We start from the raw sequence: 16,856 nt of genomic DNA, 5'->3' as shown, positions 1-16,856 counted from the left end.
GGGTTTTCCCTACAACTGCTGTCTGTTGCTGCTGCTCCAGCTACTCCGCTGGCTGGACTAACCCCACCCCCCTGCATCTCTACTACCTGCTTGCTGGCTGGCTGGCTGGCTGCTAGACCCCCCCCCCGCTTGGTTGTTGCTGCTCAGTCACAGCCCCTTGTGGGGGGGGGGGCTGCTGGCCCACTCCCCGGAGGAGGGGAGGGAGGGAGCCAGCCATTGCTCCTGCTGCTGAGGACACCACCACCATCGACCACCACCTGAGAGGAATCCTTCCTGCTGGCCACCAGACTGCCGCCTAAAGCTGCTGTGTTTGCTGCTGGAGCCCCGAGGAGAAGGAGAAGAGGACCATTTGCCAGTAGAGGAGCGCGTAAGAACATACCACCGTGGAGGGGGTTCTCACGGACTGAGTAACTTTTGAACTGTGCTCTTGTGGTGGGGGTCTAGACTGTGTTTGTGGGACACGGGGTGTGGCGTGGAGCCTGCCCCCTGGTCCGTCTGTGTCCCCCCCGACCCCCACCAACACCATCGTCATTGCCCCCTCCACCACCCCCACTGGCTACTTACCATCTACCTCAAGCTCCTGCCTCTGGGATTTCAGCTGCTCACCTAGGCTTGCTACGCCCTGTTGCCACCATTGGGCCTAATGCAGCAGCCAGCTTCCAAGGACTTTCTTTTTGTTGCAAGCGCACGTGGGTGCACGTACCCCCCCCACTTTTGACAGACCCCCTTCCCCCTGCAACAAGCCCCCAGCTTTGCCCCTGCTGCCTACCCATTTGCCCCTTGCTTCCTTTTGCCCCTCCCCCTTGCCCCAGCCCCTCGCTAGCTCCAATTTGTTTGCCTGCCCCGCCCTTTCCCTCTGCAGCCTTTGTTTGACCCACCCCAGTCTCTGAAGCTAGCCCCGTGGTTCCTTTGCCCCATTTCCCGCCTGGTTACTCCCTTCCCCCTGCGGTCCCCTTGCCCTGATTAGCCCCTCCCCTCGTGCGCCCATGTCCCCTCCTAGGCGCTTTTGCCACTCCCCGTTTTAGTTTAACTCTATCTCACTGCACCCCCCCCCCCCAATGCTGTTATTTCCTCCCTTCCTTGGTGCAACAAGAGGAGCTGGAAACCTTCCCTGAGTCGGTATTGGCGAACCGGGAAGTGGGCGGGCTCACCCGCCCACTACTAAAGGCCCCTCCCCCAGCCTAGCGGGAGGGACCACTGGACCCAGAAACCAAATGATTGCTTGGGACAACTAATAAAAAAACAGGGAGCGAGGTGACGGTCAAAGGTTCAACATCAGGGAACCGGATGGGGACACCGAGCAGAGAACCTTCCCTGAGTCAGTGACTGACCCCTAGCCCTTGATAGCCCCCCCCATCCACCCCCTCCTTTTTTTGGCACCCTCCTCCCCTGCCTACAGCCTAGGAGTGGTCGACCTGCTTCCCCTTTCCCTACCCCCCCTCCAGTGTTTGCTCCCCCCCCATCCTCATTATGGCAGGGAACGAGGAGAGTGAGACCCCTCGGGCAGACCCTGCTGCCCCTCCTCCACCCACCCCACCATCATCCCCCCTAACCTCTACCTCAACCGCCGCTGCCGAGCCACCTACTACCATCCCTGCTGGAGCGCCGGCAGCGGTGGGTAACGAGGTGACCTCCGCTGCTGCCATGTCCCTCGCCCCCTCTGACTCTGGGGGAGTCCCCCCAGCCGGCAGGAAGGGCCAGGGCACGAAGAAGGGTAAAGGCCCCGCTAAAAAAGCCCCCACTGCCACGGCCCCGCAACAAGCCGCGGCGTCCCTCCCTGCTGTTCCCTCCACCAGCTCTATGGGTGTCCCACCCCCAGCTCCCAGGGCATACGCCCAGGTGGCGGCGGCCCCCCCGCCTGCCGTTACGTCATCTCCCCCCATCTACCACCTCTGCTACCATCTATAGCGGCCGGGGCCCCTTCCCCACCTTGACCAGGAAGCATGGTGTCCGTTGCCTCCTGGTACCCACCTCGCCCGACGTGGAGACCTACGTGCGGGCGTTGGCGAGGGTGGTGGGGCCCACAGCCATTGTGGCGGCCTCCAAGATGTACGGAAAGGTCGTCTTCTTCCTAGCATCGGAGGCCGCCGCCCAGGAGGCAGTGGAGAAGGGCCTGGCAGTGGGGGGCGTGTATGTCCCCCTGGAGCCGCTAGAAGACCTGGGCGCCTGACTGGTCCTGACTTCTGTCCCTCCCTTCCTTCCAAATGCCGCCCTGTTACCCGCCCTCTCTACCCTGGGGAGGCCGATCTCTGTGGTCAGCCCTCTCCCATTGGGCTGCAAAGACCCCGCCCTCCGTCACGTCCTCTCGTTCCGCTGGCAGGTACAGTTACAACTGCCGCCGGCGGCACGTGACGGTGAGGCGCTCGAGGGGTCCTTCTTGGTCCCCTACCAGGGGGCCCGCTACCGGGTACATTATTCAACGGGGGAGGCCTGGTGCTACCTCTGCCGGGCAATGGGACACGTCCGAAGGGACTGCCCTTTGGCCCGGCAGGGAGGGACATCCGGGACCCCCGAGCCCCGGCAGGGCGCCGGCCCCGTCATCGCCGGCGCCCCTAGCTGCCCGGCGCCCGAAGCCGCCCCTCCTCCTTTCCGGCCCACCAATGCTCCCGCTCGGGCCCAATGGGTATCTCCCCCAGTGCGCCTAGACGAGCGAGAGGGCCCCGCCTCTGCCGTCTGAGATCTGGCGGGGCCTGTGGAGGAGGGTGAGGTAGGGATATCGCCGGGCATAGAAGAGGGCATGCCCCAGAGAGAATCCTCCCTCCTACATGCTGCCCCACCATTGCCTCCCTGAGTCCCTAAGCCTTTGCTCTTGCTCCCTGACCCAACTCCTGTTAGCCAGCCCCCGGATGATGCCATGGAGGGCTGGTCCTTAGTGCAGGGGAAGCGGGGCAAGCGGAAGGCTCGAGCTCCGCTCCTTCCATCTGATGCGGTAGCCCCCCGGAAGACCAGGAAGGGGGGAACTGATGCTGAGCCTTCCGCTTTGCCCCTGGGTGGGTTTTGTCCACCATTGCCGGCTAGGGAAGACGTGGCAGCATCAGAGGAAATCACTACCCCTCCTCCGGTGTCCCTTCCTATGGAAACCCCTGATGGAGCCCCTCTCGCCCCCTTACAATCTGAAGCCCCTGCACGCACCAAGGCGAGCGTCGCTTCGGGTGCAGGAGGGGAGAGCCCTGGGGTGGTGGAAGGTGATCTCCCTTCCATTTATGAGGAGATCGAGGCCCTGGGTCTGACCCCGGTTACCCAGGGGGAGGACGACCCTCTGCCAGCGGGCCTCAATCTGAGCGACCTCGCCTCGGCCCCCCTTTCCCCGTATTCCGTCCCCTTACCCACTGCTTCCACTCCCGCCTCCAAGGAGCCCCTGGACTCTTCCACCATCCCAGCTGCAGATGGCACCTCGCTAGCGGCTGCCGAACCTCTTGAGGCGACGGCCAGTGCCACGCAACCGGGACCCGAGTCGCCAGGGGACTCCCTCATGGCTGAGGGACAGCCGACCTCCTTTCTGGGTGGGGGCCCCATCGTTGATTCTCCACCTAAGGATGCCGTGGCCTTACCATCTGCCTTGGAGCACGAGTCCGGCATCGCCGAGGGCCCACCTCCCTCCCTGCAAATCCCTGAGCCCCTTTGTGGGGTGCCATCCCCTCCCACCCAGTGGCCTGGCTGCTGAGGCCCCCAATCCCACTATCGCCCCTTCCCGTGTCCCTATTCCTGACTCCGACCCTGCCCCTGTCACCGACCCCGTCCCTGTCCCCTCCACTTCCCATGATGCTATTGCCGCCCCTGGGGCCGTCTCCTTCCATATCCCAGAGGATGACCCCCAAGGAGCGGCCTTTGTTTTTCCCTGTCCCGACCCACCAGGGGCTGCCATTTTCCCTCCGCCACCCCCCATTGAGCCAGGGTCTGAAGCGGGCCACGTGGCGCCAGCCCTTCGGATGCCACGTCGATGGTCTTCTCCCTGCTTGCCCGTCTCGGTGGGCCACGGAGCTGTGACAGGGGCCCCGCTGGGCGATAGCCATAGATCAATAACCCCACCCCCCGATATGCTGAGAGAGGAGCTACGGGACTTCCTTGAGGACGTCCGTGGCTCCCACAACAAGGTACAGATTGCACTCAAGCGATGGGGGGATTTCCATCAGATCCTCCGGGACGCGAGGGCTCTCATGGGGGAGGGTAAGAGGACCGGGAGGCAGGCCGCCGCGGCCTACCAACGGGTCCACCTCTTCCGTGACTCCTTAATCGCTTATGGGGTAGGTCACGGATTGTTGCGCGGCCCGACGGAGGCCGTGGGTGTCTCTGCTAGCGAGGATCCCCCCCAGCCCTCCTCATGGCACTGATCATCTTCGCAACATTAAACACCCGGGGCTGTAGGATGGGTCTCCACAGGAGCCACGTGCTCTCCTTCCTTCGGGAAGGGGGGGTACTCTGTGATTTTCCTGCAGGAGACCCATACGGATCCGGCTGCTGAAGCTAGCTGGCGGCTGGAGTGGGGGGACAGGGTCTATTTTAGCCACCTCACAGTTCGTACGGCTGGAGTGGCGACCCTGTTCTCCCCCGACCTACGGCCCGAGGTGCTGGGGGTCACCGAGGCTGTGCCGGGCCACCTGCTGCACCTCCGGGTCCGCATGGAGGGGCTTGTGGTTAATCTCGTCAACGTTTACGCCCCGACATTGGGCCCGGAGAGGTTGTGTTTTTATCAGCAGGCGTCCGCCTTCCTCGGCACCTTGGATCCTCGCGAGTGCCTGGTCCTGGGCGGGGACTTTAACGCCACCCTTGAGGAACGGGACCACTTGGGGACCGAGCAGCACCAGGCCGCCGCGGACGTCCTCCGGGAGATCGTCGAACATCACTCCCTGGTGGACGTCTGGTGCGACCACCACCCGGATGACGTTTCGACATTCACTTTTGTCCGGGTGGAGGTCCATCGGTCGTTCCACTCCTGGTTGGACCGCATCTATATGTCACGCTTCCATCTTTCCTGGGCACACTCCTCCAGCGTCCGGCCGGCCCCTTTTTCAGATCACCATCTAGCCACCATGACAGCCTCTCTCTGCGTGGAGAGGCCGGGGCCGGTCTATTGGCACTTTAATAATAGCTTGTTGGAGGATGCGGGCTTCGTGGCATCCTTCCAGGAGTTCTGGCTAGCCTGGCGAGGGCAGCGGCGTGCCTTTCCCTCGGCGCGACGGTGGTGGGACCTGGGGAAGGTGCGCGCCCGGCTCTTCTGCCATGACTACACCCGGGGCGCCAGCCGACGGAGGGATGCGGCGATAGGGCAGTTGGAACGGGAGGTCTTAGAGCTGGAGAGGCGTCTGGCCGCCAGCCCCGGTGATCCATCCCTCTGCGGAGCGTGCCGGGAGAAGCGGGAAGAGCTGCGGACCCTCGAGGACCATCGGGCCCGAGGTGCCTTTGTTCGATCCCGCATCCGCCTCCTTCGGGAGATGGATCGCGGTTCCCGCTTCTTCTACGCCCTGGAGAAAAAGAGGGGGGCCAAAAAGCACGTCACCTGCCTTCTAGCAGAGGACGGCACCCCCCTCACAGATCCGGCGGAAATGTGCGGGAGGCCAGGGCCTTCTACGCAGGCCTTTTCTCCCCGGATCCGACCGATCCTAACGCTTGCAGCATGCTCTGGGATGAACTCCCGACGGTCAGCGCGGGCGACCGAGACCGGCTGGAGCTGCCTCTCACTCTGGCCGAGTTCTCGGAAGCCCTCCGCCGCATGCCCACCAATAAATCTCCGGGCATGGACGGGCTGACCGTGGAGTTCTACCGCGTGTTTTGGGACGTCCTCGGCCCGGACCTTGTCACCGTCTGGGCCGAGTCCTTGCAGGGCGGGGTCCTCCCTCTTTCGTGCAGGCGAGCCGTGCTGACCTTATTGCTGAAGAAGGGGGACCTCCGCGATTTACGGAATTGGCGTCCCATCTCGCTCCTCAGCACGGACTATAAAATCGTAGCGAAGGCCATCTCACTGCGGCTAGGGTCCGTGTTGGTGGACGTGATCCACCCAGACCAGACCTACACCATCCCAGGCCGCACCATCTTCGACAACTTGTATCTGGTCCGGGACCTCTTGGAACTCGGGTGTAGGGATGGTCTGTCGTTCGCCCCCCTGTCCCTGGATCAGGAGAAGGCGTTCGACAGGGTGGACCACGGGTATCTCCTGGGCACTCTGCGAGCGTTTGGCTTCAGGCCCCAGTTTGTAGGTTTTCTCCAGGTGCTGTACGCCTCCGCAGAGTGTTTGGTCAGGCTCAACTGGACCCTGACCGAACCGGTCAGCTTCGGGCGAGGAGTACGTCAAGGGTGCCCCCTCTCGGGCCAGCTGTATGCTCTGGCAATCGAGCCTTTCCTCTGTCTCCTCCGAAGGAGGTTGACAGGGTTGGTGCTGCGGGATCCAGAGCTGCGGCTGGTCCTGTCGGCGTACGCCGACGACATGCTCCTTGTGGTCCAGGACCCGGGCGACTTGGTGCGGGTGGAGGCTTGCCAGACCATCTATTTGGCGGCCTCCTCTGCCCGGGTCAACTGGGTCAAGAGCTCTGGCCTGGTGGTAGGGGACAGGTGGCAGGCGAGCTCCCTCCCACCCGCGCTTCAGGCCATCCGGTGGAGCGCGGGTCCGCTGCTCTATCTCGGCGTTTACCTTTCTGCCACGCATCCGTCTCCGCCGGAGAACTGGCTAGGTTTAGAGGGCAGAGTGTAGAAGTGGCTCCGGAAATGGACGGGACTGCTCCAGTGTCTCTCCCTTCAAGGGAGAACACTGGTGCTCAATCAACTAGTCCTGTCCATGCTCTGGTACCGGCTCAACACCCTGGTCCCGGCCCCAGGCTTCCTGACCACCCTCCGGACGTTGATTCTGGAGTTCTTTTGGTCAGGACTGCACTGGGTCTCTGCGGGGGTTCTCCATCTACCCCTGGAGGAGGGAGGGCAGGCCCTGAAGTTTCTGCACACTCAGGTCCACGTCTTCCGCCTCCAGGCCCTGCAGAGGCTCCTTTATGGTGCAGGTAGTCCGGCATGGAGCGTATTGGCGCATGCCTTCCTGCGCCGCTTCCGAGGGCTCCGATATGACCGGCAGCTCCTTTGTCTCCATCCGAGAGGTCTTCCGCAAGGCCTCACCGAGCTGCCGGTCTTCTACCAGGACCTCCTCCGGACCTGGAAACTGTTTTCAGTGACCAGGTCCGTGGCGGCCACCGTGGGGGCAGATCTCCTCGCGGAGCCCCTGCTACACAACCCCCAGCTTCGTGTGCAGGTGGCGGAGTCCCCCATGGTGCGCCAGAGGTTGGTCCTAGCAGAAGTCACCAAAGTCGGAGACCTCCTGGACTACGACCGGGGAGACTGGCTGGATCCCCTGATGCTCGCTCAGCGCATGGGGCTCTCCAGACCTCGTACTCCCCGGCGCGTACTTCAGGAGGTGAGGGCCCCTTTGCCGCCCGCTGCTTGGGACTATCTCGACCGGGTCCTGCGAGAGGGCATGCCCCGCCCACCCTCCACTCCGAGCTCTCCAGACTTTTTCATCGGGCCCCTGCCCCGTGGACCCAACCAGCCCCCTCCCCGTCCATTTGCCATGAGCCGGCTTCACCATCTGCAGCCGGTTCTGTTCCGGACCGCGCCAAGGAAACATCTATACACGCTCGTGCTCCATGTTCTTAATGTCCTCACCCTCGCGTCCCGCCCCGATACGAAGTGGCGGGACCTTCTGCCACCTCTGGAGGGTGAGGAGCCCCGGTGGGCCAGCCTTTATTCTGCTCTGATCCCGAAGCCCACCAGGGACATCAGTTGGCGGCTCCTTCACGGAGCCGTGAGCATGGGCATGTACTTGGCGCGGTTTACCCCTATCTCAGACACCTGCCCCTTTTGCGGCGTGAGGGAGACCCTGGCGCATGTTTACCTGGAGTGCGCCAGGCTGCAGCCCCTATTCCGGCTCCTCACGGATATTTTGTTAAGATTTTGGTTGCACTTTTCCCCTCACCTTTTTATTTATGCACTCCCTATCCATCGCCCCACAAAGTCGTGGGACCTCCTGGTCAACCTCCTTCTGGCCCTAGCGAAACTGGCCATCTATAAAACCAGAGTGAGGAGGTTGGCCGATGGAGTTTCCTGTGACTGTGGGGTGTATTTCAAGTCCTCCGTTCTTTCACGTATCCGGGCAGAGTTCCTCTGGGCGGCGTCCACTGGCTTCCTTGACGCCTTCGAGGAGCAGTGGGCACTGTCCGGGTTTCTCTGCTCGGTGTCCCCATCTGGTTCGCTTCGTTTGACCCTTTGACCTCACTCCTGTCCCTGTTCTTTTATTAGTTGTCCCCCGTAATTTTTTGGTCTCCAGGTCCTGTGGACCCCCCCTTAGGCTGGGGAGGATCCTTTAGCAGTGGGCGGGCTTTGCCCACCCACTTCCTGGATCCCAATAGGTCTGGTCACTCAGGGAACAGAAAACTACTCATCCAGTGACCAGTATATTTGCCCTCTACCAGACTCCTGTACCCCACTGGTCTGGGTCTGTCACAATACATATGAGCTATAATATTTACTAAAAATAGGCAAATCGTATTTGTTACATTTGGGCTTTAAAATCGAACTGGCACCTGGCAAATTTATAAAAGTTGACCCCCATTTATGCTTACACCAGTAGAGACTTGCAGAAAACCCCTTGGCAAATAGATAGAGGGACCTTGTCACGGGCAGCACATAATGGAGACCAGGGGAGGCTAAGCCTCCCCAAACCCCATGACACTGGGGAAGGAGGGGCAGTGGCGGATTTGGGGCCTCCTGAAAATCTCCCCCACCATAGTCCCAGGGCTGGAGGAGAGCTTGCTAAGTGGCTTCAGAGCCACTTCGGGCACACAGAGCTTTTCCGGTCTGTGGGGTCACAGCAGGGGAGGGGGAAGGAGCACACAGGGGAGAGGCCTTGGGTGGGAGAGGCGGAGTGGGGGCAGAACTGGGGCAGGGCCATGGGGGAAGGGGCAGAATGGGGTGGGGCCATGGATGGGCCATGGGAAAAATGGGGAAGCCCCAGCCCCAGGCAGAGCAGAGAACTCCACCGTGGTCCCAGCTGAGGCTGAGAGTTTGACCCCTGCTGAGGTCAAGCTCTCAGCCCCCCCCCACCCCTGGGCCATGGGCGGTGGGGAAGGGGAGCTGAGAGCAGCAAGATAGGGCAGGGTCTCAGCCAGAAGAGGTGGGTCATGTGGGTTAGCTTCCCCAAAGGGAAGCATCACCCACCACCCATGAACCTTGTCAATAAGTTCTTGCAAATGCTCACCCCACCTATTCTGGGGAGTACAGAAGAAAGGAGTTTGGCCACAGACATTCATCCCATGTCCTGGAGACAACAGAAACTTAGCCTTCAAGGGTAATCAGGTAGGTCCATATTGTCCCTTCAGCTATGTATGGCTTTCCATGTCCTTCTGCACGGCCATGTGGATGCCAGCTCCAAGTGCAAAAGCTCCATGTTAGATTTTATCCTTCTGGGATTCTCTCCATCCATAGGAGGATGGAGCTGCTGCTGTTTTCAGATTTCCAGGCCATCATCCTGGAAAACCTCTTTGGGGCTCCCATCTGTAACGATGCTGGCTTTGGTGGGACCCAAGTGAGAGTACTAATTCAGGACAAATTGCTTAAAGCTGGGCAGTTACAGCCCAAGGCTGAGGTTCCTTTGCACGCCAAGGGAAACCAAACCAGCCAAACAGAGAAGAGCTTCAGTTTGTAGCAATATTCCTAAAGAAGTAAGAAGCAGGATTGAAGACAAGATGAAAATGAGGCAGCTGCCTTTTATAGTCTCTTCCAGGTGGTAGGACACCTCTTTGTTCTTACTGTGGAAAATTACAGCAAGATGGCTTTTGGAGTCACATGTCCATGCATGACTCAATTCTTTACAGGCCAATGCCATTGTTTACAATTTAGTTTGAACATTCCCAGGAAAGCTAAGATGTGGATTGGCGTCTTCCAAAGTCCATTGTCCGTTAAGTGTTTCTTGATTGGGCACTTACTGAGAATAGTCCCTTCTCAAGAAGCTGACCAAATGCTTCACTGAGGCTACTTAGAATCAAAACATATTGAGATAAAAGTATCTAGCCAATATTCATAACTTCAGCTACAAAAATGATACACACATACAGATAACATAATCATAATCAGCAAATCATAACCTTTCCATAGACTCCTTACACGACAACCTTTGTACAATATTTGCTGGAAATATATCACAGTGGTTGCAACAATGATCTATACGGTCACAGGTTATGTCAGTAACATCACATACTCCTTACTGGCTAACCAGTCATTCCTGGACATCAGTTACACCATTACCACTATGCTCCAGATACTGCTCTACCTCCTCTCCAGGAGGAAGAGTATCTCCTATGCTGGCTTCATCATCCAGATGTATATCTTCCTCTACAACTGATATTTAGCCAATTGCTGCTCTCTGTGCTGTACCCTTATCACGAGCAGGCTGATCAATGCCAGGATGGCAACTGGCTCATGGACATGAGGTTTCCTCTTTGCCACAAGGCAAATCAGCTTCACACCATGAGTCTGGTCTATTGCAGCCTGAACAAGATCAACTACTTCTTCTGTGAGGTGCTGGCCATTTTGAAGCTGGCCTGAATGGACATACGAGTTAGTGAAGTGGTAGACTTCATTGAGGGGCTGATACTGCTCCTGAATCAGTTCTCCTTGATCTTGGTATCTTAGGCTTTCATCCTAATGGCCATCTTGTGGATCTATCCAGCTGAGGGGAGGTCCAAGGCCTTCTCCACATGCACCTCACACATCACCATGGTGATGGTCTTCTATGGTTCTGACATCTTTGTGCCCTTGGCCTCCAGCTATTCTCATGGAGGTATAAAAATCTATCCATAACCTTCCGTTAAGTTCACCCTAAATCATTTTCATGCTCCCAGCTGGGAGATGGAGTTAAGTACTCCTGCCTGTCTGTTGCTGGACATAATTTCTGCAAATGAATCTATGCTTGGTATTCACATCCATGGAAGTTAATCTACAGGGAACGTTTTCAGATTTGCAGTGTGATTGCAAAAATAGCTGTGGTGGCAATTCCTCTCTCCAGCCCAATCATCCTTACGTCTCTCTTAACATATCACTTACAAACATTTGCAAGGAGATGAAAGATAATTGCAGAGTAAAAAGAACAGAGTAATTATCAAGAATGTCAATGTCTTTAACCCAGCATTTCCTGGTAATGCTAGGAGTTCCCACACTACCACTAAAATTCATTACATTACATACATACATATATGAACAGCCACCTTGTAGAGCTAGAATGTCAGAATATAGCTCCAGCCTGGCCAAAAATATTAGCTCAGACTGAGTCAGAGAAGGAAACTTTACAGTCCTTGTGTTGACTACACAATGTTTAATGGGAAAATCTCTTTATTTTTTACTAAATAATTTCCATTGTCTCATGGAAAATTTACAAAATTGAATGATGAAAAAGTTTCATATGAAATAGAGATTTTCAATATTTTTTTTATATTTCAAGGATTTGACTCCAAATGTCAGGGGTTTTTTTTCTGTTTTTGGAAATTGAATGATGTCAGTATCCTCTCTTTGTTTTATTGCAGTATTGGTACTTTCCCAAGTTTTCTCTGCCTTTTTTTCCTTTTCTCTCTCCTTCCAATGGAAAAATTGTAGGAAAGGTACAAAAGTGAAAGAAAGTAGGGAAAAACCCAAATTTGGTGGGGCTGGGGGAGGAGTTTTAGAAAGTAATGGAAAATAGGGGAAATAACATTTTTTACATATTTATTACCAACTGGAAAAGGGTGAAAAAACAAAATATGTAAAATAATTTTTTTCACAAACAAATCTTGAAAAATCTTTAAGCGATGATTTCACAATTTATAATTTGGAATACAGTAAAGATATAATACAAAGAGTAATTCTCAACCTACTTTCTCATATGTTTTATCTTTCCTCCCTTTTGAAAGGGCATAAAAGGGAGAAATCTGGAAAATAATGAAAACTGAAAGAGGAAAACTTTTTTTCTCAGTTTCCAAAATCCAAGCCAAAATGATGTTTTAATTCAAAATGTGAGACATGAGGCAAAATTCACCATTCATTGTTGAGTGCATATTACTTTTCAAGACCATTAGAGCTCAAAATGAAATAAAATTTCAAATATTTTGAAATGGATGGCCAAGCATCTCAAACAGGTGATTAAGAGAAAGCAGAAAGCTACCTGGATGGATAAAGTGACAATTGTCAAAAGCCAAGCAGAGATGGACTTGCAAAGGAAATTAAAACAAATAAGAAAGGTTATTTAGCTAGCTAAGTAAAAAGAAAGCAGGAAAGAAGAAGTGGGACTGCTAAACATTGAAGATGGGTGGAGATTAAAGATAATTTAGGTATGGTCCACACCTAAATGCTTTGCCTACGTTTTTAATAAGGGTAATGAGGAGCTTGGGGGCAAGGCCAGAGTGACACATGGGAACAAGAATATGGAAGTAGAAATTACCACATATGCGGTGGAACGCAGACTCAAACAGCCTGTTGGGACCAAACTAGGGGCCCCAGATAATTTGTGTGATGCTGGCACGCCAAAGGCCAGCCCTTGCCAAGGCTGCAAGCATTAGCTAAGAACTGACAAACTCATAGCTGAAGATCAGACCAGTTCACTTGCGTGTTAGTGTTGCTCAAAATAGGTATTAGTCTTATAAGAATGTATTCAGTGTTTAGACTCTACAGAATGTTTGTAAGTTACTGCATGCATTAATCATATTTATAATGTCTGTATTTCATGCTAGCAGGAAATATGTTAGTTTTGCTTTACGACTTTGAAAATGTTTACTCTAAACTTGTGAATCCAGATGGGAAGAGTGGTCCCCTGGCTTCCATCCAGAGGAACTATCAAAATCAAATGGGCCATCAAGGAACACAGCAATACAAAGGATTGGTTAGTGGCCCTATCACACCTTGGAAATGCTACGTGCAAGGAAGCTTGTCCTGTGGACTTGGACGCTGAACGAAGGAAATGAAACAAAGACACAGAAACTTTTTCCATCTCTTTGCTGTTTGGTCTCTCACAGGGCCAGAGGTACCAAACTGAAGCCAGACCCAGAGGCTACCTCCTGTGTCTGCTCTGAAAGATATTTTGAATTAACAAAACATTACAACTCTGTCTCTCTTAGGATTTAGATTGCAGCTCATTTTGTGTGTACGTTTGCTTGCTTTAACCTGTAAATCATGCTCTTATTTCTTTTTTCTAGTTAATAAACCTTTAGAAAGTTTATTACAGAATTGGCTACTGGTGTTGTCTTTGGTGTCAGATCTACGGTACCAATTGATCTAGAGTAAGTGACTGGTCTCTTGGGACTAGTGTGATTTTTGGTGTAAGTGACCATTTATCACTAAGTCCAGTTTGCCTAGGTGACAAGACAGACTGCAGAGTCTCAGGGGACCAGTCTGTGACTCCATAGTAAAACTGTTATAGTGATCTAGGAATTCACATTTGTTATTGGCTTGTTAAAATGTAATTATAGACCATATCACCAGTTTGGGGTGTCTGCCCTGTTTTTCACAGTCTGCCCTGAGGTAGGCATGCACAGTTGTGAAACACTCCAGACAGAGTGACAATCTCCACTGAAGAATAAGAAAGGAACTAGCACATAAAATTGAAAGCCCAATAGCAAGGATGAGGCTTTCTTCTGGCAACTAGCAGAAGTTGCTAGATCGCAGGCCCTGGTTCTCATGGGAGACTTTAATCACCCTGATATCTGCTGGGAGAGCAATACAGCGGTGCACAGGCAATCCAGGAAATTTTTGGAAAGCGTAGGGGACAATTTCCTGGTGCAAGTGCTGGAGGAACCAACTAGGGGCAAAGCTTTTCTTGACCTGCTGCTCACAAACAGGGAAGAACTAGTAGGGGAAGCAAAAGTGGATGGGAACCTGGGAGGCAGTGACCATGAGATGGTCGAGTTCAGGATCCTGACACAAGGAAGAAAGGAGAGCAGCAGAATATGGACCCTGGACTTCAGAAAAGCAGACTTTGACTCCCTCAGGGAACAGATGGGCAGGATCCCCTGGGAGAATAACATGAAGGGCAAAGGGGTCCAGGAGAGCTGGCTGTATTTTAAAGAATCCTTATTGAGGTTGCAGGAACAAACCATCCCGATGTGTAGAAAGAATAGTAAATATGGCAGGCGACCAGCTTGGCTAAACAGTGAAATCCTTGCTGATCTTAAACGCAAAAAAGAGGCTTATAAGAAGTGGAAGATTGGACAAATGACCAGGGAGGAGTATAAAAATATTGCTCAGGCGTGCAGGAGTGAAATCAGGAAGGCCAAATCACACTTGGAGTTGCAGTTAGCAAGAGATGTTAAGAGTAACAAGAAGGGTTTCTTCAGGTATGTTAGCAACAAGAAGAAAATCAAGGAAAGTGTGGGCCCCTTACTGAATGAGGGAGGCAACCTAGTGACCGAGGATGTGGAAAAAGCTAATGTACTCAATGATTTTTTTGCCTCTGTCTTCACGCACAAGGTCAGCTCCCAGATTGCTGCACTGGGCAGTACAGCATGGGGAAAAGGTGACCAGCCCTCTGTGGAGAAAGAAGTGGTTCGGGACTATTTAGAAAAACTGGACGTGCACAAGTCCATGGGGCCGGATGCGCTGCATCCGAGGGTGCTAAAGGAGTTGGCGGGTGAGATTGCAGAGCCATTAGCCATTATTTTTGAAAACTCATGGCGATCGGGGGAGGTCCCAGATGACTGGAAAAAGGCTAATGTAGTGCCCATCTTTAAAAAAGGGAAGAAGGAGGATCCGGGGAACTACAGGCCAGTCAGCCTCACCTCAGTCCCTGGAAAAATTATGGAGCAGGTCCTCAAGGAATCAATTATGAAACATTTAGAGGAAAGGAAAGTGATCAGGAACAGTCAGCATGGATTCACGAAGGGGAAGTCGTGCCTGACTAACCTAATTGCCTTCTATGATGAGATAACTGGCTCTGTGGATGAGGGGAAAGCAGTGGATGTGTTATTTCTTGACTTTAGCAAAGCTTTTGATACTGTCTCCCACAGTATTCTTGCCACCAAGTTAAAGAAGTATGGGCTGGATGAATGGACTGTAAGGTGGATAGAAAGCTGGCTAGATCGTCGGGCTCAACGGGTAGTGATCAATGGCTCCATGTCTAGTTGGCAGCCGGTTTCAAGTGGAGTGCCCCAAGGGTCGGTCCTGGGGCCGGTTTTGTTTAATATCTTTATTAATGATCTGGAGGATGGTGTGGACTGCACTCTCAGCAAGTTTGCAGATGACACTAAACTAGGAGGCGTGGTAGATACACTAGAGGGTAGGGATCGGATACAGAGGGACCTAGGCAAATTAGAGGATTGGGCAGAAAAAAACCTGATGAGGTTCAACAAGGACAAGTGCAGAGTCCTGCACTTAGGACGGAAGAATCCCATGCACTGCTATAGACTAGGGACCGAATGGCTAGGTAGCAGTTCTGCTGAAAAGGACCTAGGGGTCACAGTGGACGAGAAGCTGGATATGAGTCAACAGTGTGCTCTTGTTGCCAAGAAGGCTAACGGCATTTTGGGCTGTATAAGTAGGGGCATTGCCAGCAGATCGAGGAACGTGATCGTTCCCCTTTATTCGACGTTGGTGAGGCCTCATCTGGAATACTGTGTCCAGTTTTGGGCCCCACACCACAAGAAGGATGTGGAAAAATTGGAAAGAGTCCAGCGGAGGGCAACAAAAATGATTAGGGGTCTGGAGCATATGACTTATGAGGAGAGGCTGAGAGAACTGGGATTGTTTAGTCTCCAGAAGAGAAGAATGAGGGGGGATTTGATAGCAGCCTTCAACTACCTGAAGGGGGGTTCCAAAGAGGATGGAGCTCGGCTGTTCTCAGTGGTGGCAGATGACAGAACAAGGAGCAATGGTCTCAAGTTGCGGTGGGGGAAGTCCAGGTTGGATATCAGGAAAAACTATTTCACTAGGAGGGTGGTGAAACACTGGAATGCGTTACCTAGGGAGGTGGTGGAGTCTCCTTCCTTGGAGGTTTTTAAGGCCCGGCTTGACAAAGCCCTGGCTGGGATGATTTAGCTGGGAATTGGTCCTGCTTTGAGCAGGGGGTTGGACTAGATGACCTCTTGAGGTCCCTTCCAACTCTGATATTCTATGATTCTATGATTCTATGATTAATGAATCTGTAAATTCGGGGGTCGTATCCTATGACTGGAGAATTGCAAATATAGTACCTATATTTAAGAAAGAAAACAAAATGATCCAGGAAATGACAGGCTCGTTAGTTTGACCTCAATAGTATCCATGGTGGTAGAACAGTGATTCCCAAACTGTGGGTCATGACCTCACATGAAGCCACTCCATGAGCAGATGGGGTTGCGGCAATCCCAAGTATGCAAAAGATGCTATTTAGTAAAACATGTAGCATGACCTTGCAAACACCAGACGTGTGCAAGCTCACACTGTGTGGATGATGCCATTTTTCTAAAGCAACATGGTGTCCTTGATGTGGCATGACCTTGCACGTATAGTGCGTGAGAAGCCAAGCTGCATGGAGGACGCTATTTTTGAATGGTATCCTCCATGCTATCTGGGGTCACAGGAAGCAATGTATCCGAAAATGGGGTCATGCAGGGAAAATGTTTGGGAACAACCATCTTAGAACAAATTTAGAAAGAGAGAATAATTAAAGGCTTAAAAGATAAATGGCAATAGGGATAAAATACAACATGGTTTTACATGGTTTTACAAAAGGCAGATCATGCTAGACCAACCTGAATTTTTCATTTGAGAAGATAATTATTTTCTAGACAAAGGAAATGCAGTAGATCTAATTTAACTTGATTTCAATAAAGCATTCGATACAGTTACACATGAGAAAATTTTCATTAACTTGAAGAAGCTGGGGA

This window comes from Chrysemys picta, chromosome 12, assembly GCF_011386835.1.
Source record: "Chrysemys picta bellii isolate R12L10 chromosome 12, ASM1138683v2, whole genome shotgun sequence".
NCBI classification, from domain to species: Eukaryota; Metazoa; Chordata; order Testudines; family Emydidae; genus Chrysemys; species Chrysemys picta.
Note: the sequence above shows the minus strand (reverse complement) of the source record.